Consider the following 25,564-nt stretch of genomic DNA (forward strand, 5'->3'; position numbering starts at 1 on the left):
ACTAAAGTGGTCTCTCCCTGAATGGATGCATTCCCTCGCTTCATAACCTCTGGTCTATGCCTTCTAGACTTGGATTTGGGCCAAAAAGGGCTTCAGAATTTTCTATGAGCGTTTTCTGCAATTTCTGGTGCGTAGCCTCTGTCACGCGTCCGCGTGGGTCACGCGGTCGCGTCATTCGGAGCTTTTCTTGTCACGCGGTCGTGTCGGTCATGCGGCCGCGTCATATGTGTTCTGCTTAAGGCGCGCGGTTGCGTCATTCATGCGACCGCGTCGTTGCTTCTTTGTGCTTGGCATGCGTCCGCGTCGCCCAAGCGATCGCGTGGATGCCAGTTTCTTCAGAAGCTCCATTTTATGCTTTCCTTCCATTTTTGTATGTTTTCTTTCCATCCTTTAAGTCATTCCTACCTTAGAAGATCTGAAAACTACTCAACACACTAATCACGGCATCGAATGGAATTAAAAGTAATTAAAATAATTAATTTAAAAGCATAGGAAACATGTTTTTCACATACATCACATAATAAGGAAGGGAAAGTAAAACCATGAAATTAACATGAATAAGTGGGTGAAGGATTGAATAAATCACTCAAACTAAGCATAAAATATATCATAAAATATGGGTTTATCAGAGGTCTAGTAGGAAAACCGCTTATCTATCATTTTATGTTTTCGCTGTCTTTTCTGTTGCATTTTTCGCCATCTTTTTTTATCCTTTTATCCTTCGTTTTAATATTTTTGTTCCATCTGGTATCAGTTATAGGTCGTAGGTAAATTCTTATTTATCTACGTGTTCCATATGTCTTTTTTGGTCTCTTTCTTTTTTCTCTTTAATTTCTATAAATTCACCTTAGAGTCCACAAAAAAATTCTTATTTAATCTTATTTCAACAATTATTCAATCTTAAAGTCAGTGTCTGCAAAAAAAAGGAGTAAAAAAAATTGAGTATTATGATAGTGATTATGAAGAACAGCTCTTCGTTGAGGATTTGATGACAAATCTTTTTGAAGAGGGAGAGGATGATACGTTCTCAGGAAGGCATTTTTGTCATGTTAGAGACAAGGGGCAGAATGGTAATCTTGTCATATTCAAGGATCTGAATACCAGAAGAATTATACCATGCCGATCTTGGACAACAAGGAGACCAAGAGTTCATCTCAAAAAGAGTGGTGCTAAAATGGCGGCAGCTCATAAGGCTCTTTGGGCTAAGTCAGGACAGCATGAAGTCTAATAATACTTTTCAAATTCAAGTAGGAGGCATAATGTATCATTAATTTTAAAATTTTAGGCCCTTTTTAGTTTGTTTTGCCGTTAGAATTTGTTTGAAGATTTTTTTAGAGTTGATTTGCTTAGTAGTATTTTTAGAAATTTTACATTTAAATTAAATCTGATATAATCCATTAAGATCAAATTTGATTCAAATTCTAAAATCTTATCTTATCTTTTTGTTAGTTTGTTAGGGTCTATTTAAACACATTTGGTGGGACCATTTACATAACTTTTGATGAATAAAATTTTTTTATTGCTTTATGCACGTTTTTTTTTGTGTGATTAAGTGAGGTCAGTGATTTGCTTCACTTGTTGCATGAAGAAGATTGATGGATCTAACACTAAAGTGATATGCGTGGTGGTTTCTTTTAGTTTTCATCCCTCGAATCTAGGTTTTCAAGGACAAGTTATTTGAAGGTCTATTAGGAAAAATCCTTCCGGTGACATCGGTTACTAAGAACAAGTTTCTTAGAGGTCTAGCAGAAAAACCCTTCCAGTGACCTAGGTTGCTAAGAACTGGTTTCTTAGAGGTCTAGTAGAAAAACCGCTTATCTATCCTTTTATGTTTTTACTGTCTTTTCTGTTGCATTTTTTCTTCATTTTTTCCTATCCTTTTATCCTTCGTTCTAATGTTTTTGTTCCATCTGGTATTAGTTATAGGTCGTAGGTAAATTCTTATTTATCTACATGTTCCATGGGTCTTGTTTAGTCTCTTTGTTTTTTCTCTTTAATTTCTATAAATTCACCTTAGAGTCTACAAAAAAAATTCTTATTTAATTTTATTTCAACAATTATTCTATCTTAAAGTCATTGTCTGCAAAAAAAAAGGAGTAAAAAAATTTGAGTATTATGATAGTGAATATGAAGAACAGCTTTTCGTTGAGGATTTGATGATGAATCTTTTTAAACAGGGAGAGGATCATACGTGCTCAGGAAGGTATTTTTGTCATGTTAGAGATAAGGGGCAGAATGGTAATCTTGTCATATTCAAGGATCTGAATAATAGAAGAATTATACCATGCCGATCTTGGACATCAAAGAGACCAAGAGTTCATCTCAAAAACAGTGGTGCTGAAATGGCGGCAGCTCATAAGGCTCTTTGGGGAAAGTCAGGACAGCATAAAGCCCAATAATACCTTTCAAATTCAAGTGGGAAGCATAATTTATCATTAATTTTCAAATTTTAGACCATTTTTTTTAGTTTGTTTTTCCGTTAGAGTTTGTTAGAAGATTTTTTTAGAGTTGATTTGCTTAGTAGTTTTTTTAGAAATTTGGAATTTAAATTAAATCTGATATAATCCTTTAAGATCAAATTTGATTCAAATTTTAAAATCTTATCTTATCTTTTTGTTAGTTTGTTAGGGGCTTATTTAAAAATATTTGGTGAGACCATTTACATAACTTTTGATGAATAAAATTTTTTTAGAGCTTTATGCACGTTTTTTTAGCGTGATTAAGTGAGGTGAGTGATCTGCTTTGCTTGTTGCCTGAAGAAGATTGATGGATCCAACACTAAGGTGATATGCGTGGTGGTTTCTTTTAGTTTTCATCCCTCGAATCTAGGTTGTCAAGGACAAGTTCTTTGAAGGTCTAGTAGGAAAAATCCTTCCGGTGACCTAGGTTACTAAGAACAAGTTTCTTAGAGGTCTAGTAGAGAAACCCTTCCAGTGACCTAGGTTGCTAAGAACAGGTTTCTTAGAGGTCTAGTAGGAAAACTGCTTATCTATCCTTTTATGTTTTCGCTGTCTTTTCTGTTGCATTTTTTCTCCATCTTTTTCCTATCCTTTTATCCTTCGTTCTAATATTTTTGTTCCATCTGGTATCAGTTATAGGTCGAAGGGAAATTCTTTTTTATCTACATGTTCCATGGGTCTTGTTTAGTCTCTTTATTTTTTCTTTTTAATTTCTATAAATTCACCTTAGAGTCCACAAAAAAATTCTTATTTAATTTTATTTCAACAATTATTCTATCTTAAAGTCAGTGTCTACAAAATAATAGGAGTAAAAAAATTGAGTATTATGATAGTGATTATGAAGAACAGCTTTTCGTTGAGGATTCGATGACGAATCTTTTTGAAGCGGGAGAGGATCATATGTGCTCAGGGAGGCATTTTTGTCATGTTAGAGACAAGGGGCAGAATGGTAATCTTGTCATATTCAAGGATCTGTATACTAGAAGAATTATACCATGCCGATCTTGGACATCAAGGAGACCAAAAGTTCATCTCAAAAATAGTGGTGCTGAAATAGCGACAGCTCATAAGGCTCTTTGGGCTAAGTCAGGACAACATAAAGCCCAATAATACTTTTCAAATTCAAGTGGGAGGCATAATTTATCATTAATTTTCGAATTTTAGGCCCTTTTTTTTGTTTGTTTTACCGTTAGAGTTTGTTAGAAGATTTTTTTACAGTTGATTTGCTTAGTAGTATTTTTAGAAATTTTACATTTAAATTAAATCTGATATAATCCATTAAGATCAAATTTGATTCAAATTTTAAAATCTTATCTTATCTTTCTGTTAGTTTTTTAGGGGCCTATTTAAACACATTTGGTGAGACCATTTACATAACTTTTGATGAATAAAATTTTTTTAGCGAATTATGCACATTTTTTTAGTGTGATTAAATGAGGTGAGTGATTTTCTTCGCTTGTTGCATGAAGAAGATTGATAGATCCAACACTAAGGTGATATGCGTGGTGGTTTCTTTTAGTTTTCATTACTCGAATCTAGGTTGTCAAGGACAAATTCTTTGAAGGTCTAGTAGGAAAAATCCTTCCGGTGACCTAGGTTACTAAGAACAAGTTTCTTAGAGGTCTAGTAGAAAAAGCCTTCCAGTGACCTAGGTTTCTAAGAACAGGTTTCTTAGAGGTCTAGTAGGAAAACTGCTTTTCTACCCTTTTATGTTTTTGCTGTCTTTTTTGTTGCATTTTTTCTCCATCTTTTTCCTATCCTTTTATCCTTCGTTCTAATTTTTTTGTTCCATCTGGTATTAGTCATAGGTCGTAGGTAAATTCTTATTTATCTACATGTTCCATGGGTCTTGTTTAGTCTCTTTATTTTTTCTCTTTAATTTCTATAAATTCACCTTAGAGTCTACAAAAAGAATTCTTATTTAATTTTATTTCAACAATTATTCTATCTTAAAGTCAGTGTCTGCAAAAAAAAAAAAGGAGTAAAAAAATTTGAGTATTACGATAGTGATTATGAAGAACAGCTTTTCGTTGAGGATTCGATGACGAATCTTTTTAAAGAGGGAGAGGATCATACGTGCTCAGGAAGGCATTTTTGTCATGTTAGAGATAAGGGGCAGAATGGTAATCTTGTCATATTCAAGGATCTGAACAATAGAAGAATTATACCATGCCGATCTTGGACATCAAAGAGACCAAGAGTTCATCTCAAAAACAGTGGTGCTGAAATGGCGGCAGCTCATAAGGCTCTTTGGGGAAAGTCAGGACAGCATAAAGCCCAATAATACTTTTCAAATTCAAGTGGGAAGCATAATTTATCATTAATTTTCAAATTTTAGACCGTTTTTTTAGTTTGTTTTTCCGTTAGAGTTTGTTAGAAGATTTTTTTAGAGTTGATTTGCTTAGTAGTTTTTTTAGAAATTTGGAATATAAATTAAATCTGATATAATCCTTTAAGATTAAATTTGATTCAAATTTTAAAATCTTATCTTATCTTTTTGTTAGTTTGTTAGGGGCCTATTTAAAAACATTTTTTGAGACCATTTTCATAACTTTTGATGAATAAAATTTTTTTAGAGCTTTATGCACATTTTTTTAGCGTGATTAAGTGAGGTGAGTGATTTGGTTTGCTTGTTCCATGAAGAAGATTGATGGATCCAACACTAAGGTGATATGCATGGTGGTTTCTTTTAGTTTTCATCCCTCGAATCTAGGTTGTCAAGGACAAGTTCTTTGTAGGTCTAGTAGGAAAAATCCTTCCAGTGACCTAGGTTACTAAGAACAAGTTTCTTATAGGTCTAGTAGAGAAACCCTTCCAGTGACCTAGGTTGCTAAGAACAGGTTTCTTAGAGGTCTAGTAGGAAAACTGCTTATCTATCCTTTTATGTTTTTGCTGTCTTTTCTGTTGCATTTTTTTTCCATCTTTTTCCTATCCTTTTATCCTTCGTTCTAATATTTTTGTTCCATCTGGTATCAGTTATAGGTTGTAGGTAAATTCTTTTTTATCTACAAATTCCATGGGTCTTGTTTAGTCTCTTTGTTTTTTCTCTTTAATTTCTATAAATTCACCTTAAAGTCCACAAAAAAATTCTTATTTAATTTTATTTCAACAATTATTCTATCTTAAAGTCAGTGTCTACAAAAAAATAGGAGTAAAAAAATTGAGTATTATGATAGTGATTATGAAGAACAGCTTTTCGTTGAGGATTCGATAACGAATCTTTTTGAAGCGGAAGAGGATCATATGTGCTCAGGGAGGCATTTTTGTCATGTTAGAGACAAGGGGCAGAATGGTAATCTTGTCATATTCAAGGATCTGAATACTAGAAGAATTATACCATGCCGATCATGGACATCAAGGAGACCAAGAGTTCATCTCAAAAATAGTGGTGCTGAAATGGCGACAGCTCATAAGGCTCTTTGGGCTAAGTCAGGACAGCATAAAGCCCAATAATACTTTTCAAATTCAAATGGGAGGCATAATTTATCATTAATTTTTGAATTTTAGGCCCTTTTTTTTGTTTGTTTTACCGTTAGAGTTTGTTAGAAGATTTTTTTACAGTTGATTTGCTTAGTAGTATTTTTAGAAATTTTAAATTTAAATTAAATCTGATATAATCCATTAAGATCAAATTTGATTCAAATTTTAAAATCTTATCTTATCTTTCTGTTAGTTTTTTAGGGGCCTATTCAAACACATTTGGTGAGACCATTTACATAACTTTTGATGAATAAAATTTTTTTAGTGAATTATGCACATTTTTTTAGTGTGATTAAGTGAGGTGAGTGATTTTCTTCGCTTGTTGCATGAAGAAGATTGATAGATCCAACACTAAGGTGATATGCGTGGTGGTTTCTTTTAGTTTTCATTACTCGAATCTAGGTTGTCAAGGACAAATTCTTTGAAGGTCTAGTAGGAAAAATCCTTCCAGTGACCTAGGTTACTAAGAACAAGTTTCTTAGATGTCTAGTAGAAAATGCCTTCCAGTGACCTAGGTTTCTAAGAACAGGTTTCTTAGAGGTCTAATAGGAAAACTGCTTTTCTATCCTATTATGTTTTTGCTGTCTTTTTTGTTGCATTTTTTCTCCATCTTTTTCCTATCCTTTTATCCTTCGTTCTAATATTTTTGTTCCATCTAGTATCAGTTATAGGTCGTAGGTAAATTGTTTTTTATCTACACGTTCCATGAGTCTTGTTTAGTCTCTTTGTTTTTTCTCTTTAATTTCTATAAATTCACCTTAAAGTCCACAAAAAAAATTCTTATTTAATTTTATTTCAACAATTATTCTATGTTAAAGTCAGTGTCTGCAAAAAAAAAAGCAGTAAAAAAAATTAAGTATTATGATCGTGATTATGAAGAACAGTTTTTAGTTGAGGATTCGATGACGAATCTTTTTGAAGAGGGAGAAGATGATACGTGGTCAGGAAGGCATCTTTGTCATGTTAAAGACAAGGGTCAGAATAGTAATCTTGTCATATTCAAGGATCTGAATACTAGAAGAATTATACCATGCCGATCTTGGACATCAAGGAAACCAAGAGTTCGTCTCAAAACAAGTGGTGCTGAAATGGCGGCAGCTGATAAGGCTCATTGGGCTATGTCACGACAGCAAGAAGCCCAATAATGCTTTCAAAATTCAAGTGGGAGGCATAATTTATCATTAATTTTCGAATTTTAGTCCTTTAATTTAGTTTGTTTTACTGTTAGAGTTTGTTAGAAGATTTATTTAGTTTTGATTTGCTTAGTAGTATTGTTAGGAATTTTAAATTTAAATCAAATCTGATCAAATCCATTAAGATTAAATCTGATTTAAATTTTAAAATCTTATCTTATCTTTTTGTTTGTTTGTTAGGGACCTATTTAAACACCTTTGGTGAGACCATTTACTTAAATTTTGATGAATAAAATTTTCTTAGTGCTTTATGCACTTTTTTTAGTGTCATTAAGTGAGGTGAGTGATTTGCTTCGCTTGTTACATGAAGAAGATTGATGGATCCAACACTAAGCTGATCTGCGTGGTGGTTTCTTTCAGTTTTCATCCCTCTGATCTAGGTTTCAAGGATAGGTTCTTTGAAGGTCTAGTAGGAAAAATCCTTTCGGTGACCTAGGTTGCTAAGAACAAGTTTCTTAGAGGTGTAGTAGGAAAACCCTTCCAGTGACTTAGCTTATTATGAACAGGTTTCTTAGAGGTCTAGTAGAAAAACTTTTTATCTATCCTTTTATGTTTTTGCGGTCTTTTCTGTTGCATCTTTGCTCCTTCTTTTTCCTATCCCTTTATCCTTCGTTCTAATATTTTTTTTATCGCACAGTACATAATCCAAGAGAAAAGTGTAAGGCTATCACCATGGTAAGTTAACCAGTGGCAGAGGAGGAAGTACATGTAGCTGAGGGATGAGAAAAAATAGAAGTCCCAGAAAAGACTAAGGGTACCAAAGTACACATTCCGAAGCACCAAAAGATGACCAAGGAAGAGAAATTCTCACAGTTCTTGAAACTTTTTAGAAAGTTTCAAATCAATATCCCTTTTGTTGAGGCTCTAGAGAAAATGCCTCCCAATGTTAAGTTCATAAAAAGTTTACTTTCTAAGAAGAAGACCTTAAAGGTTGATGAGATAGTGGTCTTGACCAAAGAATAATGCAGTGCAATAATTCAGAGCAAGTTTCCAAGGAAGATGCCTGATCCAGGGAGCTTTCAGATTTTCTGTACTATTGGGAACATAACTTTTGACAAGGCCCTATGTGATCTTGGTGCAAGTATTAATCTAATTCCCTTGTCTGTGATGAAAAGGCTACAAATCCAAGAGGCACAACCAACAAGGATAACACTACAAATGATAGACAAATCTTTGAAATACACATGGATTAGTAGAGAATATCTTGGTCAACGTAGGAAAGTTCTTTCTCCCAACAGATTTTGTAATTCTTAATATGGGGGAGGATGAAAATGCCCCTAGAATCCTAGGAAGACCATTCCTAACCACTGGGAGAGCTTTGATTGATGTGGAAGAAGGTGAATTGGTGCTTAGAGTGCATAATTAGCAATTGGCCTTTCATGTCTTCAAAACTATGCATTTATCAGGCAGAGAGGAGAAGTGCATGCAAACTGCGCCTATTATTCCAAATCTTCAAGAACCTTCTAATAATGCATAACAAGGTTTACAACTCATGCTTCCTTTGGTGGGAATCAATACAATTCGCCCTGACATCAAACCTAAGTTTGGTATTGGGTGTGCATCATCCACCAAGGAAGAAGTTCCTAAGAAGAAAATACGCAAAGGTTGGAGAATCAAGAAGATCCCCATTGAAGATTTCTCACCAGGGATGAAAGTGGTGGTAGCTAAGAGTCTAGTAACGCCTCACACTGTGAATAAAATCCTCACTCTTGAGCATGTTGAGCTACTTCATGGAGACACAAGAAAAAGATTCACAGTAAGAAATGGCACAAATTCCAAAATTTTCTATTTGGGTGGTGCTAAACGCCAGGCTGGGCGTTCAGCGCTAGAAATGACATAAAAATGGAGTTGCTTCAGTTTTCTTCGTGCTAAACGATAGGAGCGGCGTTTAGTTTACTTGGCGCGTGTTTAGTGCCAGAAATGGCACCAAGTTCAATAAGCTCTTTGTTTGGGTGGCGCTAAACGCCAGGATGGGCGTTTAGTGCCAGAGTGCATGAGTTTCGAGGAGAATTTATGTCGTCAGTGGTGCTAACGCCAGGGTGGGCGTTTAGGGCCGGAAATGGCAAGAATTCCAAGACAAAGCCATTATCCCCATGGCGTTAATGATAAACCACTATTTTACGGTTTATATTGTGTTTAATTGTGTGGTTTTATCATGATCCTTACCCACTTATTCATTAAATTAGCATGAAATTATAATCCCTTCCTAAATTTATAACATGTTTGAAAACTGCTTCCTAGAGACTTTAATTATGTATTTTTAATTCTCCTTTATTCCATTAGATGCAGTGATCTGTGTGTTTAGTGTTTCAGACTTTATAGGGCATGAATGAGTTGGAGATTGGAAAGGAAGCTAGCAAAAATGGAAGGAACACAAGAATTTGAGGAGATAACCAGCGAGAAGTGACGCGGTCGCATGGCTCACGCGACCGCGCGAAGGAGAGCAAATCGCAGTGACGCGGCCGCATGGCTAACGTGGCCGCGCGGATTGGAAAAGCTCAAGCGACGCGGTAGCATGGACGACACGAACGCGTGGCAAGGAAAAGCGTGAATGACGCGTCCGCATGGGTGACGCGATCGCGTGACATGTGCGATCTGCATAATCTGCAGAGTTCGCTGGGGGCGATTTTGGACCTTATTTCGACCCAGTTCTCGGCCCGGAACAGCAGACTAGAGCCAGAGAATATGCAGAAACAAAGGACAACATTCATTCTACACAGTTTTCAGTTTTTAGATCTAGTTTTACTCCTTTAGGTTTTTCTCTCTAGGTTTTAGAATTTTAATTTTTCAATTGGTCTTAGCATTGGAACATTGAGAAGAGTTATTTCCTCAACAAGACTTCGTCATTCTAGTTCGTTCTCTTAACTTGGTTTTATTCTTCCATGTTCTCTGCTTTGTTCAATTTTGTTATTTGAATACTTTCATGATTATTTAATACAAGGATTATTTCTTCCATTTTAATTTATTTTCCATTCCAATAATCATGTCTTCTTTTAATTCTCCTTCATATGTTATGGATTTATTATTTGCAATGAGCGAGTAGTTCCTTCACTTGATGGGGAGTTGATTGAAAGGAACTCTTGAGTTGGAATAATTGAAAGAGAATTTATAATTGGGTTAACTGTTGGATTGCTATCCAGTCACTAACACCAATCCCTTTGAACTAAGTGGGTTGCAACTCGTGAACAGATTTAGCATTCCAACTTGTTTGACTTTCCTTTACCTAGTAAAGGATAACTAAACAGAACAACCATTAATTATAAATTCTTCTTAAAATCATCCCATCAATAATAGAGATTCCAACTAATCAACTCCCAGTCAAGGCTTTTATTCATATTATTTAAATTTTCTCAATTTAAATTCCCATCTACTTAACTCAACTTTTTAGAACATCTGATTAATAAAATAGCACATTTTTCTGCAACTCGTTGGGAGACAACCTGGGACTCCAACTCCCAGTAATTTTTAATTTAAACTCTCTGTGACATATTTCTAAATTGATAGGCAGATTTTTGGTGAGTTAAGAACTATACTTGCAACGTAACTATTTTAATAATTTTTAATTCACCAACTTCTGTGTCTCATCAATTTTTGGCGTCGTTGCCGGCGAGTTGCAATAGAGTGCTAAAGTTATTAATTAGAATTTATTTTTTTGCATTTTATTTTATTTTGCTACTATGAGCTGCATGTTTCTTTCGTCAAATGACGCGTTCACTTCCTGATCCGTGCTTGCTAATATTCGATCCTGAAATTGAAATGACTATTTCACGAATAAGGCGAGATCAGCGTGGGGTAGTCCGCTCTGACGGCGGATCTGAAAGTGAACTTGAGGAAGAAACCAGCCCCCGTTCTACTGATTTGGTTGTTTTACGTCCAGAAGACATGGTAGCTAGGAGAGTTACCATCCAAGAGGAAGGAGCCCCTGATTTTACAATGCAACCGTTTCAAGCGCATCATCCAGCGGTAGCTACAGATTTTGAAATAAAGACCGCACTGCTAAATTTGATGCCCAAGTTTCATGACCTACCTGCTCAAGAGCCTATCAAGCACTTGAGAGATTTCCAGGCAGCCTGTTCTACTGTTAGGCGTGATGGTACTGATAAAACTTCAATTTTGCTAAAAGCTTTCCCGTTTTCTCTTGAGGGAAAAGCAAGAGAGTGGTACTACACTCAACCTCTAGCAAATGTATCCAACTGGGATACACTCAGAAAGGAGTTTTTGGAGAATTTCTTTCCATCTGAAGTTACTGATAAACTGAGGAAGGATATTTCCACAATTGTTCAGGATGACAATGAGACTCTCTTTGAATACTAGGAGCGCCTCAATAATCTTCTGGAAGCATTCCCCCACCACATGATTGACAAGATAGTGTTACTTAGCTATATCACACAGGGCATGAGGCCCCAAGATAAGACCACATTGGAAAGTGCTAGCAATAGGTCTATGAAGAAGTACAAGACCACTGATGAGGCTTGGCAATTGATCAGTGATTTAGCTGAATCTACTAGGAACCACAGACAAAAGCAAGGCCGTTCAAAAGCCGTTGCAGAAGTATCCTCTAGTAGAGAGACTACTGCTCTAGCTCAGAGTATATGTGAGATGACCAACTTGCTGAAGCAGATGCAATTGAATCAACAACAAGCTCAGCAAGCTCCTCTACCACAGCAAAACCAACAACTAGTCCCACAAAGAATTTGTGGAATCTGTGCTGATTATAGGCATTACACTGATGAATGCCCGCAGCTCCAACAAGAAGACAACATGGTGGCATCCACTCATAACTTCTATGACCGCCCCAACCAAGGGTACAATCAAAGTGGAAATAATAACCATGGATGGTAGGACAATTCTAACCAGAATTGGAGGGACAACAATAACAGAGGAGGCCGAGATAATCAGGGAAATCAGAGGTGGAATAATAACAACAACAGGTAGCAGAATCAACCTTACAGAGCACCTCACCTGAGGCAAAACCAAGGACCACAGAACAATCAACAGCATACCTCTCAATTCACTCACTCTTCTTCATCTCCTAATGGAGAGCTACTACAATCTTTTGAGCGAAGACAGCAGACCATGGAAAATAACATCATGAATAGTATTAATGCCAGTCTGAACGGTCTTACCTCTACTTTGCAAGCTCTTATGTCACAGATTGGAGCATCACAAAATTCCAGTAACCAACCTTCAAGCACCACTGGAATCCCCTCTCAACAATTACCCAATACAAAGGGAGGCATTAATGCCATCACCCTGAGGTCCGGAACCACACTGCAGGAGAGGAATCAGGAGGAGCCAAGCTCACCAGAACACACCTCAGCTGAAGAGGTGGTAGAGATAGAAGATGTTGAAGAGGAAGAGGAAATACAAGACATAGCCGAGGAAGAAGAAACTCAACCACAAGAGGAAGCACCAAGAGGCGCAGACACTGCAGAAAACACTACCCCTATTCCATTTCCACAACTTGCAAGGAAGCCCAGGAAGCAGCTGGAACCCGACCCCAAAATGGTAGAAATATTCAAAAAGGTCAGTGTGATGTCATAGATGAAAGTGTAGCTGAAGTTCACAAGGAAGAGTTAGAAGAGAGGCACACTGGACAAGGTCCAAGTGTGGGGACCCTCTTAACTGACAATGAGGGCATTTCGTCATTTTCACAAGCTCTAGATAATCCAGAGCCTGCCCATGATCAAAAGTTAGAATTGAAACCCCTCCCTCCACATCTCAAATATGCTTATCTTGAAGATGAGCAGAGGTTTTCAGTTATTATTGCAACGGAACTTACTTCTCAACATGAAGAGCAGTTACTTGATGTGCTGAGGATGCATATGAAGGCAATTGGGTGGAGCTTGGCAGACATAGTAGGAATCAACCCTCAAGTATGTGAGCAAAGAATATTTTTAGAAGAGGGAGCAAGACCTGTCCGTCAACCCCAAAGAAGATTGAATCCCACCATCTTGGAAGTTGTCAAAAAGGAAGTGACCAGACTATTGGAAGCAGGTATCATATATCCCATTTCAGACAGTGAATGGGTAAGCCCAGTACAAGTGGTGCCCAAGAAGTCTGGAGTCACTATAGTGAAGAATGAGCATGGAGAGCTCATAGCAACTAGAGTTCAAAATGCTTGGAGAGTCTGCGTTGATTACAGGCGTCTCAACCAAGCTACCCGTAAGGATCACTACCCACTTCCATTCGTTGATCAAATGCTGGATCGCTTGTAAGGTAAATCACATTATTGCTTTTTAGACGATTACACAGGTTATTTCCAGATTCATATAGCTCCTGAGGATCAGGAAAAGACTACTTTTACATGTCCTTTTGGGACTTATGCTTACAAGAGAATGCCCTTTGGCTTGTGCAATGCACCAGCTACCTTCCAAAGGTACATCATGAGTCTTTTCTCTGATCTTATTGAGGACTGTATGGAAGTTTTTATGGACGATTTTAGCGTTTACGGTGATTCTTTTAGCCTTTGCTTAGATGGATTATCTAGAGTATTAGATAGATGTGTTAATACAAACCTTGTATTAAATTTCGAAAAATGTCACTTTATGGTAAAACAAGGGATTATATTAGGACATGTGGTATCTAATAATGGCATTTTTGTAGACCCAGCAACGGTTTTTACAGGAGATTTATTAAGGACTTTAGTAAGGTCACACTTCCCTTATCCAGATTACTGCAGAAGGATATTGAGTTCGAGTTCAGTGAGGATTGCAAACAAGCGTTTGATAAGCTGAAGACTGCTCTGACTCAAGCTCCAATCGTGAGAGGACCAGACTGGAGCCAGCCGTTTGAAATCATGTGCGATGCTTCCAACCATGCAGTAGGAGCAGCGCTGGCTCAGCGTGAAGGTAAGGATCCTTTCGTTATTGCTTATGCGTCTAAGACTTTAGACACTGCCCAGTCCAACTATACTACTACTGAAAAAGAGCTTCTTGCTATTGTTTTTGCTCTGGATAAATTCCGGTCTTATTTACTTAGTACTAGAGTAGTAGTGTATTCGGACCATGCAGCTTTAAAGTATCTATTAGCTAAAAAGGAGTCCAAACCAAGACTTATACGTTGGATACTGTTGTTACAAGAATTTGATTTAGAAATAAACGATAGGAATGGTAATCAAAATTTAGTGGCAGACCACTTGAGTCGCCTTTAGCATATTAAGGATGATTCTACTCTTATAGATGATAGTTTCCGTTTTGATAACCTGCAAGCAGTATCTGAGGTAGTCCCTTGGTATGCACCTGTTGCTAATTATTTAGTTAGCCGCACATTTCCTCAAAATTTTTCTAAGCATCAAAGAGAGAAGCTGAAAAGCGAGTCTAAATATTATATATGGGATGACCCATATTTATGACATTGTGTGCCTCAATTAGAATTCCAGTCCATTTTAGAGGCCTGTCACTCATCTGAGAGTGGAGGACATTTTGGCCCTCAAAGAACAGCTAGAAAGATCTTAGACTGTGGATTCTGGTGGCCTACTCTTTTTAGAGACGCTGCTGAGTTTTGTAAATCTTGTCTCCCATGCCAGAAATTTGGTAATATATCCAGGAGAGATGAGATGCCTCAACAAATTATGCTTTTCTGTGAAATTTTTTATGTTTGGGGCATTGACTTCATGGGTCCATTTCCAAATTCTAATGGATATTTTTATATATTGTTAGCTGTGGATTATGTTTCCAAATGGGTGGAAGCAATTCCAACCCACACTGATGATGCTAACACTGTTGTTTCCTTTGTGCGAAACCATATTATATGTCGCTTCGGATCACCACGAGCAATCGTGAGCGATCAAGGCACCTATTTTTGTAACAGGAGACTAACAGGATTAATGAAGAAGCATGGGATAATTCATAAAGTTGCAACAGCTTACCATCCCCAAACTAATGGGCAAGCTGAGGTGTCAAGCAGAGAAATTAAGTGTTTCTTGCAAAAGATAGTAAAGCCTCATAGAAAAGACTGGAGCACCAGGATACAAGATGCACTCTGGGCATATAGAACAGCATACAAGACACCCATTGGGATGAGTCCTTTCCGCTTGGTTTATGGAAAAGCTTGTCATCTCCCAGTTGAAGTAGAACACAGAGCTTTTTGGGCAGTTAAGGAGTGTAACATGGGAAATGAGAAAGCCGGAGCTGAAAGAAAGTTGCAACTGCAGGAACTGGAGAGCCTTCGCCTAGAAGCTTATGAAAACTCCAGAATATACAAGGAAAAGATGAAGGCTGTACATGATCAAAACATCAAGAGGAAAAAGTTCCAACCTGGGGATTTAGTCCTCCTTTACAAATCTCGAGTAAGGCTCATGCCAGGCAAGTTGAGATCAAGATGGGAAGGTCCATACAGAGTAGAGAAGGCCGAACCGTACGGAGTTTATCACCTAAGCCATCCTTCAAGCTTTGAACTTATTAAGGTTAATGGACAACGCCTGAAGCTATACCATGGCAAGAAGATGCAGAGAAACAAAGAGCTTGAGATCTTCCTCTTGGAAGATCCCCACATAGTAGAAGATTGAGCTAGTGGAGCGTCCAACTTACGAACGTTAAAGGAAAGTGCTAGGTGGGAGACAACCCACCATGGTATGATCGTTCTTTTCTTTATTTTTAGTTTTTCCTATTCAATAACTCTTCTCTTTATTAGTGCATTTCGTGCATTTACATCTACATATAAAAAAAAAATTTTCGCTACGTGACGCGATCGCATCAGCGACGCGTCCGCGTCACAGGAGAGTAAAGAAAAATAAAAATGAACAGAAAGTCACGCTGGAGTGTGGCTGGAGGCGTGCCAATGGCACAAATCAACCCATGCGACCGCGTCGCTGACGCATTCGCGTCGCAAGGGAATTATGGCCTCCCACGCGACCGCGTAAGCCACGCGGTCGTGTGCCCTGAGTTTTCGACGTAAAAGGGTGTACAATGAAATATTGTGCGAGAGTGGTGCTGGATTGGTGCTGAAAGCACAATCCTTATCACGCGACCGCGTCGCCGACGCAGCCGCGTCATCCGTTTTCTGACGCACACTCACGCGATCGCGTTACCCACGCGATCGCGCCACTACAATTTTGGCAAATAAATTAATTTGAACAGAGAGTTGTGCTGGTGCGAGGCTGCACTCGCGCCAGAAGCTTAACATGGGTCATGCGTTCGCGTGACCGACGCGATCACGTCATCATACTTGAAGCGCATCCAAGCGAACACGTGCCCCACGCGGCTGCGTCGCATGCGCCGCACAGCTCATCCAAAAATTGCCACATATCTTATCTTTCTCTCCTCCAAATCCTAATTTTTCTTTTCCCTCCTTATTTCTTCCTTCTCCCTTCTTCTTCCAATCTCACCTATCACACTCTCTCTCTCTCACCTCCATTACCAAGGTTCTATTTCTTTCTTCCTTCTTCTCTTTTCTATCATTCTTATTATTTTATATATTATTTTCTTTTTCTTTTCTTTTTCTTTTCATCATTCATATTTTCCTTCTTCTTCTTTTCTTTTTTTTTACATGGTGTTAGAAATTTTTTGAGTCATTATCCCTCATTATATGCTTGTGGATTGTTGCAAATTGTTTGACAATTATTTTTATTCTATTTAAGGGATTGCTTGCATGTTCACCTTCATATTTTCTATACCTTATTCATCATGCATGCTATGTGTTTGTGAAAAAGCTCAAATGGCATTATGCACTTCTCTATGTTGTTATACTATTCAATGCTTTCTTTTCACAACTTTCCTTTACTATTGTATTAATTAAATTTAATTGTCAATACAAACGTGATGGTTTGTTACAAAGTATTGCTTGGTCTATGCTACTCATGCCCTTTGCCGGCATGCCAATAAACACCTTGCAGTCACTTGTCTTTATATGCACTAGCTATTTTCCATTGTTGGCTTTTCACATGTACTCGTGAGCATGTGATAATGTCAGTATATCTTAATGTGCATCCATCACCCTCTTTTCCATTTCCTTCCTTGCTGTATATCTCTTTGAATTTAATTTACTTTCTCTTCCCTTCTTTCAGGATGGCCACTCTTCCAAGAAGCCGCACTTAAGCGCCAGAGGTACCAATTTGACTGGGACTCTGTTCTCAGAGTTATCGCATTACCTGGCAGCTGTTGGATCTACGGATACCACCGTACCCGCCCTAAGGGAATCTTGGCTTCAGCACTTACCTTGGAGGCTCGCGTCTGGGCACAGATCATGTCCCATTACATCTTTCCGAGCACTCATGAGTCCTCCTTCACTGCGGACATGGCTGTTCTACTATGGTGCATCCTTACAGACCAACCTCTGCATCTCTCAAGACATATCCAGAATGCTATGGGACACGTACAAATTGTGGGCAACTTACCTTTCCCCGCCTTGGTCTCAGATCTTATCTCAGCAGCCAAAGTCTCCTACAGAGCTGGGGACACCAAAGCCGTGCTTCCACGGGATGATCAGTATGTCCCTAACGGGAAATACCTCAGATTCCCAGCAGCCACTAGAAGCCTTCCTACTACTCCAGTTGAAGATAATCCTTCTTCAACACCACAAGCACCTACAACTGATGAATTGCTCCAGTAGATAATCAAAAGGTTGGATCGGCAAGAACAGAAAGCAAAGATGAGAGAGCACTATAATGAGTGCCGATTCAAACACCTCAAGGAGCTACTCAAGGGACACTTCAGGGACTCGGATACCCCGGACTCCACTTCTTTTACCAGCACAGGGAGCCATAATGGTCCCGACTGTGGAGATACTGCTACCAGCCCACCCCTGTTCCTGACAAACGACACCGAGGACGGTGCAAAGCCTTAAGTGTGGGGAGGTCGGTCAGTACCTGACTTCCGGAGGTAATTTCTTTTCCCTAGCACCAATAATGAGGATATTTTAGTTAGATTTTCTTTCTTTTATAGAATAGAATAAATTGCATAGGTTAGGATAGTTGCATGCATGTTCTACTTGATTGAAAAGACAATAAGTTTCTTTAAAGACTCTATCTTTGGAACAAAATTTCACTAACTTTTCAAAATTTTATGATAAATTTGCTTGAGTTGTATTTGGAACTGATGCACGGAAAACTTGTCTCTCAACAAATCTCCCTTCGGCAAGTGTACCGAAGTTGTCGTCAAGTAAAAACTCACAATAGAGTGAGGTCGAATCCCACAGGGATTGATTGATCAAGCAACTTTAATTAGAAGAATGTTCTAGTTGAGCGAATCCAGAATTTGGGTTGAGAGTTACAGAAAATAAAATAGCGGGAATGTAAATAACAGAAAAGTAAATGCTAGAATTAAAGGACTGGAAGTAAATGACTGAAAATAAATTGTAGAATTGTAAATGGGAATGGGGGATTTGCTCATAAAAGTAAATCGCAGAAATTAAAGAGCATGGGTGAGATTAGAGATGGGGAGTTCATTGGGCTTAGGAGATGTTGCAATTCTCCGGATCAAGTTCATTTTCATCTCTTCCTCAATCAATGCACTCATTGATCTCCTTGGCAATCTTAAGTGATTGAATTACAATTCCTTGCAATTCAATCTCTCAAATCTTGATCAATAGCCCATTCCTTGGTCAATTGCTCATGAGAAGAGATGAAGTATGGTCACTGATTATACCACATACATTTTCCAAACCAAGTATTGAGAGGGTTACAGTCACATACCCATCCAAACCCAATTTGGTCCAGCATGAGAAAGCATTTCTAGCTTGATCTCTTCATTCCTCTTCCAAGGTTCAAAAGAGATCCAAGTTTGAATAGCTTATCTTCCAAGATAACTACTCAATTGGATAAAGATCGAAAGCTTTCAAGTAAAATCAAGAGGAAAGATAGAAGAAGAACAATGAAAATTAGTATTGATCCATCAAATTACAACAGAGCTCCCTAACCCAATAAAAGGGGTTTAGTTGTTCATAGCTCTTGAAAATGAAAACAAAAGATGGAGAATACATCATAAAACTAGAAATTGCAAAGAAAGTAAATACAGAGAGTGGTTCTTCAGCCTCCAGAACTATTTTACAATTCAAAGCCACTCCTATATATACTACTCTTCTCAGCTTCTAGTTCACTCTTCAAGTCTTGGGCCTTTGGATCTCACTAACGTTCCAGTGTGCCCCTAGGTCTCACGTTGGAGTCCACGTTAACTAGGTTAATGTGTCTTCTAACGTGGCCATCTTTTAACCATCCCAACATTAGTGACAATGTTGAGTGTCACTAACGTTGGCTCATCTTTCATTTCTCATCGTTAGCTTCCACGTTAACCAAGTTAACGTGGAAGTTAACGTGACTCTTGGGGGTTGTGTGGTTGCTTCAACGTTAGTGACAATGTTGAGTGTCCCTAACGTTGGCTCAACTTCTTTTCTCCACGTTAGAGTTCACGTTAACTTGGTTAACGTGACTCTCTAACGTGGCCATTGATGGCTTTTTGAGAGTGTTATTGGCAATCACTTTTCTCATTAATCTTTGCAAGTTACCTCTCCTTTTCTTGCTTCTTTTTGGTCCTGAAATCAAGCAACAAAGTGCATCAAAGCTCTAGTCCAAGTCATGAGTAATGCAACATAATATTTGTCACTAAACTTATGCAAAATCCTCATGAAATTATGTAAAATGCACAATGTATGCTTGAGTCAAGGCATAAGTGAATATTTACCCAAAACTAGCTTATTTCCTAAAGAAATACATGAAACTATCCTAAAAACAGTAAAAAAAAGGTCAGTGAAACTGGCCAAAATGCCCTGGCATCAGGAACATGATATTTGAGCTAAAGAACACACAACCTGTGAAAGATTTGAGCCTTCATGTATGGTTACATTATTTAACCATAATTATTTCATTCTTGTGTGTTTACTTCTCTATGATTGTAATCTATATTTTGTTTTCTCTTATATGTCCAATATTTATTATATTTGCATGCTTGCACATGATTGAGGCCATTATTTGTTTAAACTCACTTATCCAAATTAAGCCTACCCTTTTCAATTACCTTTGTTAACCACTTTGAGCCTTTAAATCCTATTTGTTCTATATTTTACCACATTACTAACCTTAAGCTGAAAAACAATTGTATATCCCAAATTGAATCTTTGGTTAGCTTAAGACAGAATTGTGTGTGCTAGTTAAGTATGGGAAATTGTGGGAACAAAAGTTGTTAAGGGAACGTGTCATGAGAATTTAATGGGAATTTGGATACCTACTCATGTGAAATTATAAGAATTAAAAATCTATGTGCATTGATAAGCTATATTTCTTTCAAATATATATATATATATATATAAATAAGGGGACAAAAATTACCCCAATGTTAAATTCAGAATTCAAAGATCAATGCACATATGATAGAATCAAATACAAAGTTGATACATGAGTATGGATTGAAAAAGGGAATTCTGGGTAGCTAGGTATGAACTTTAAGATTACATTAAAAATATACAAGTTGGGTCGGAGCTTGGGTTAATTAAAGATTCAATTTATTAGCTCACTTGACCAAATGTATACCCCTACTTGTACCTTAGCCCCATTACAACCTTGAAAAGACCTCATGATGTTTGCATTGGTATATTAACTGTTGTTGATTGGTTAGGAGAAGAACAAAAGTTAGAAAGCATGATTAGAGAAGGATAGAGTGTTTACCCTATACACTAGAGATTAGTGCGTACATACATTATCAGTGAGGGTTCAATGCTTGAATTTTCATGTTCCCTGCTTTCATGAGCTATCTTCTTGCACTTTTATCTATTTTATTGTATAATGATAGAATTAGTGGAATTTGATTTGAAATTGTTTTGAAGAGCTTATTTACTTTTGATCAAGTGGGCAAGAATCATATAGTTGCATTTATTTATATATATATATAGGCTTGCATTGCATTCCATGAGTTTCTACATGTTCATACTTATTTCCTTATCTCCTTCAATTAAGCATGAGGACATGCTAATGTTTACGTTTGGGGAAGTTGATAAATCACTATTTTATGGTTTATATTGTGTTTAATTGTGTGGTTTTATCATGATCCTTACCCACTTATTCATTAAATTAGTATGAAATTATAATCCCTTCCTAAATTTATAACATGTTTGAAAACTGCTTCCTAGAGACTTTAATTATGTATTTTTAATTCTCTTTTATTCCATTAGATGTCGTGATCTGTGTGTTGAGTGTTTCAAACTTTATAGGGCATGAATGAGTTGGAGATTGGAAAGGAAGCTAGCAAAAATGGAAGGAATACAAGAATTTGAGGAGATAACCAGCGAGAAGTGACGCGATCGCATGGCTCACGCGACCGCGCGAAGGAGAGCAAATCGCAGTGACGCGGCCGCATGGCTTACGCGGCCGCGCGGATTGGAAAAGCTCAAGCGACGCGAACGCGTGGCAAGGAAAAGCGCGAATGACGCGTCCGCATGGGTGACGCGATCGCGTGACATGTGCGATCTGCATAATCTGCAGAGTTCGCCGGTGGCGATTTTGGACCTTATTTCGACCCAGTTCTCGGCCCGAAACAGCAGACTAGAGCCAGAGAATATGTAGAAACAAATGACAACATTCATTATACACAGTTTTCAGTTTTTAGATCTAGTTTTACTCCTTTAGGTTTTTCTCTCTAGGTTTTAGAATTTTAATTTTTCAATTGGTCTTAGCATTGGAACATTGAGAAGAGTTATTTCCTCATCAAGACTTCGTCATTCTAGTTCGTTCTCTTAACTTGGTTTTATTCTTCCATGTTCTCTGCTTTGTTCAATTTTGTTATTTGAATACTTTCATGATTATTTAATACAAGAATTATTTCTTCCATTTTAATTTATTTTCCATTCCAATAATCATGTCTTCTTTTAATTCTCCTTCATATGTTATGGATTTATTATTTGCAATGAGCGAGTAGTTCCTTCACTTGATGGGGAGTTGATTGAAAGGAACTCTTGAGTTGAAAGAATTGAAAGAGAATTTGTAATTGGGTTAACTATTGGATTGCTATCCAGTCACTAACACCAATCCCTTTGAACTAAGTGGGTTGCAACTCGTGAACAGATCTAGCATTCCACCTTGTTTGACTTTCCTTTACCTAGTAAAGGATAACTAAACAGAACAACCATTAATTATAAATTATTCTTAAAATCATCCCATCAATAATAGAGATTCCAACTAATCAACTCCCAGTAAAGGCTTTTATTCATATTATTTAAATTTTCTCAATTTAAATTCCCATCTACTTATCTCAACTTTTTGGAACATCTGATTAATAAAATAGCACACTTTTCTGCAACTCGTTGGGAGACGACCTGGGACTCCAACTCCCAGTAATTTTTAATTTAAACTCTCTGTGACATATTTCTAAATTGATAGGCAGATTTTCGAAGTTACTGATAAACTGAGGAAGGATATTTCCACAACTGTTCAGGATGACAATGAGACTCTCTTTGAATACTGGGAGCGCTTCAATAATCTTCTGGAAGCATGCTCCCACCACATGATGGACAAGATAGTGTTACTTAGATATATCACACAGGGCATGAGGCCCCAAGATAAGACCACATTGGAAAGTGCTAGCAATGGGTCTATGAAGAAGTACAAGACCACTGATGAGGCTTGGCAATTGATAAGTGATTTAGCTGAATCTACTAGGAACCACAGACAAAAGCAAGGCCGTTCAAAAGCCGTTGCAGAAGTATCCTCTAGCAGAGAGACTGCTGCTCTAGCTCAGAGTATATGTTAGATGACCAACTTGCTGAAGCAGATGCAATTGAATCAACAACAAGCTCAGCAAGCTCCTCCACCACAGCAAAACCAACAACTAGTCCCACAAAGAATTTGCGAAATCTGTGCTGATTATAGCCATTACACTGATGAACGCCCGCAGCTCCAACAAGAAGACAACATGGTGGCATCCACTCATAACTTCTATGACCGCCCCAACCAAAGCTACAATCAAAGTGGAAATAATAACCATGGATGGCAGGACAATTCTAACCAGAATTGGAGGGACAACAATAACAAAGAAGGCCGAGATAATCAGGGAAATCAGAGGTGGAATAATAACAACAACAGGCAGCAGAATCAACCTTACAGAGCACCTCACCTGAGGCAAAACCAAGGACCACAGAACAATCAACAGCATACCTCTTAATTCACTCACTCTTCTTCATCTCCTAATGAAGAGCTACTACAATCTTTTGAGCGAAGACAGCAGACCATGGAAAATAACATCATGAATAGTATTAATGCCAGTCTGAACGGTCTGACCTCTACTTTGCAAGCTCTTATGTCACAGATTGGAGTATCACAAAATTCCAGTAACCAACCTTCAAGCACCATTGGAATCCCCTCTCAACCATTACCCAATCCAAAGGGAGGCATTAATGCCATCACCCTGAGGTCCGGAACCACACTGCAGGAGAGGAATCTGGAGGAGCCAAGCTCACCAGAACACACCTCAACTGAAGAGGTGGTAGAGATAGAAGATGTTAAAGAGGAAGAGGAAATACAAGACATAGCCGAAGAAGAAGAAACTCAACCACAGGTGGAAGCACCAAGAGGCGCAGACACTGTAGAAAACACTACCCCTATTCCATTCCCACAACTTGCAAGGAAGCCCGGGAAGCAGCTAGAACCCGACCCCAAAATGGTAGAAATATTCAAAAAGGTTGAGATAACTGTTCCTCTTTTTGATGTTATTCAGCAAGTACCTAAATATGCAAAGTTTCTAAAAGATTTGTGTATTCATAAAGACAAAATTAATGAATTAGAAACTATTCCTTTAGGTAGTTCCATATCTGCTTTAATGGGAGGATTACCTGAAAAATGTAGTGATCCAGGTCCTTGTATAGTTAGCTGTACTATTGGTGGTGTAGTAATTTATGATTGCATGTGTGATTTAGGAGCATGTGTTAGTATAATGCCTTTGTCTATATATGATGTTTTGAGGCTCCCTCCCTTAAAAAGGTCGGCAGCTCGTTTTGTGTTAGCAGATAAAAGCATTATTACAGTGGCTGGAGTTGCTGAAGATGTTTTGGTGAACATTAAAGGGCTTACAATTCCCACTGATTTTTATATCTTGGAGATGCCCCATAATGATTCAGATAAGCCATCATCAATCCTACTTAGAAGACCATTCCTGAAGACATCAAAATTCAAATTGGATGCTTTTTCAGGAACAAACTCCTTTGAAATAGATGGCCGCATAGTAATCTTCAATCTGAATGGAGTCATTGACAACCCCCCAGAAGATCGTTCTATCTTCCAGTGTGATGTCATAGATGAAAGTGTAGCTAAAGTTCACAAGGAAGAGTTAGAAGAGAGGCACACTCGACAAGGTCCAAGTGTGGGGACCCTCTTAACTGACAATGAGGGCACTTTGTCATTTTCACAAGCTCCAGATAATCCAGAGCCTGCCCATGATCAAAAGTTAGAATTGAAACCCCTCCCTCCACATCTCAAATATGCTTATCTTGAAGATGAGCAGAGGTTTCCAGTTATTATTGCAAGGGAACTTACTTCTCAACAAGAAGAGCTGTTACTTGATGTGTTGAGGATGCATAAGAAGGCAATTGGGTGGAGCTTGGCAGACATAGTAGGCATCAACCTTCAAGTATGTGAGCACAGAATATTTTTAGAAGAGGGAGCAAGACCTGTTCGTCAACCCCAAAGAAGATTGAATCCCACCATCTTGGAAGTTGTCAAAAAGGAAGTGACCAGACTATTGGAAGTAGGTATCATATATCCCATTTCAAACAGTGAATGGGTAAGCCCAGTACAAGTGGTGCCCAAGAAGTCTAGAAGGATATTGAGTTCGAGTTCAGTGAGGATTGCAAACAAGCGTTTGATAAGCTGAAGACTGCTCTAACTCAAGCTCCAATTGTGAGAGGACCAGACTGGAGCCAGCCGTTTGAAATCATGTGCGATGCTTCCAACCATGCAGTAGGAGCAGCGCTGGCTCAGCGTGAAGGTAAAGATCCTTTCGTTATTGCTTATGTGTCTAAGACTTTAGACACTGCCCAGTCCAACTATACTACTACTGAAAAAGAGCTTCTTGCTATTGTTTTTGCTCTGGATAAATTCCAGGCTTATTTACTTAGTACTAGAGTAGTAGTGTATTCGGACCATGCAACTTTAAAGTATCTATTAGCTAAAAAGGAGTCCAAACCAAGACTTATACGCTGGATACTGTTGTTACAAGAATTTGATTTAGAAATAAAGGATAGGAGTGGTAATCAAAATTTAATGGCAGACCACTTGAGTCGCCTTGAGCATATTAAGGATTATTCTACTCCTATAGATGATAATTTCCCTTTTGATAACCTGCAAGCAGTATCTGAGGTAGTCCCTTGGTATGCACCTGTTGCTAATTATTTAGTTAGCCGCACATTTCCTCAAAATTTTTCTAAGCATCAAAGAGACAAGCTGAAAAGCGAGTCTAAATATTATATATGGGATGACCCATATTTATGGAGATGTGGCACTGATCAACTAATTAG

The sequence above is a fragment of the Arachis ipaensis genome, chromosome B04 (assembly GCF_000816755.2).
Source record: "Arachis ipaensis cultivar K30076 chromosome B04, Araip1.1, whole genome shotgun sequence".
In the NCBI taxonomy this organism is placed as follows: domain Eukaryota; kingdom Viridiplantae; phylum Streptophyta; class Magnoliopsida; order Fabales; family Fabaceae; genus Arachis; species Arachis ipaensis.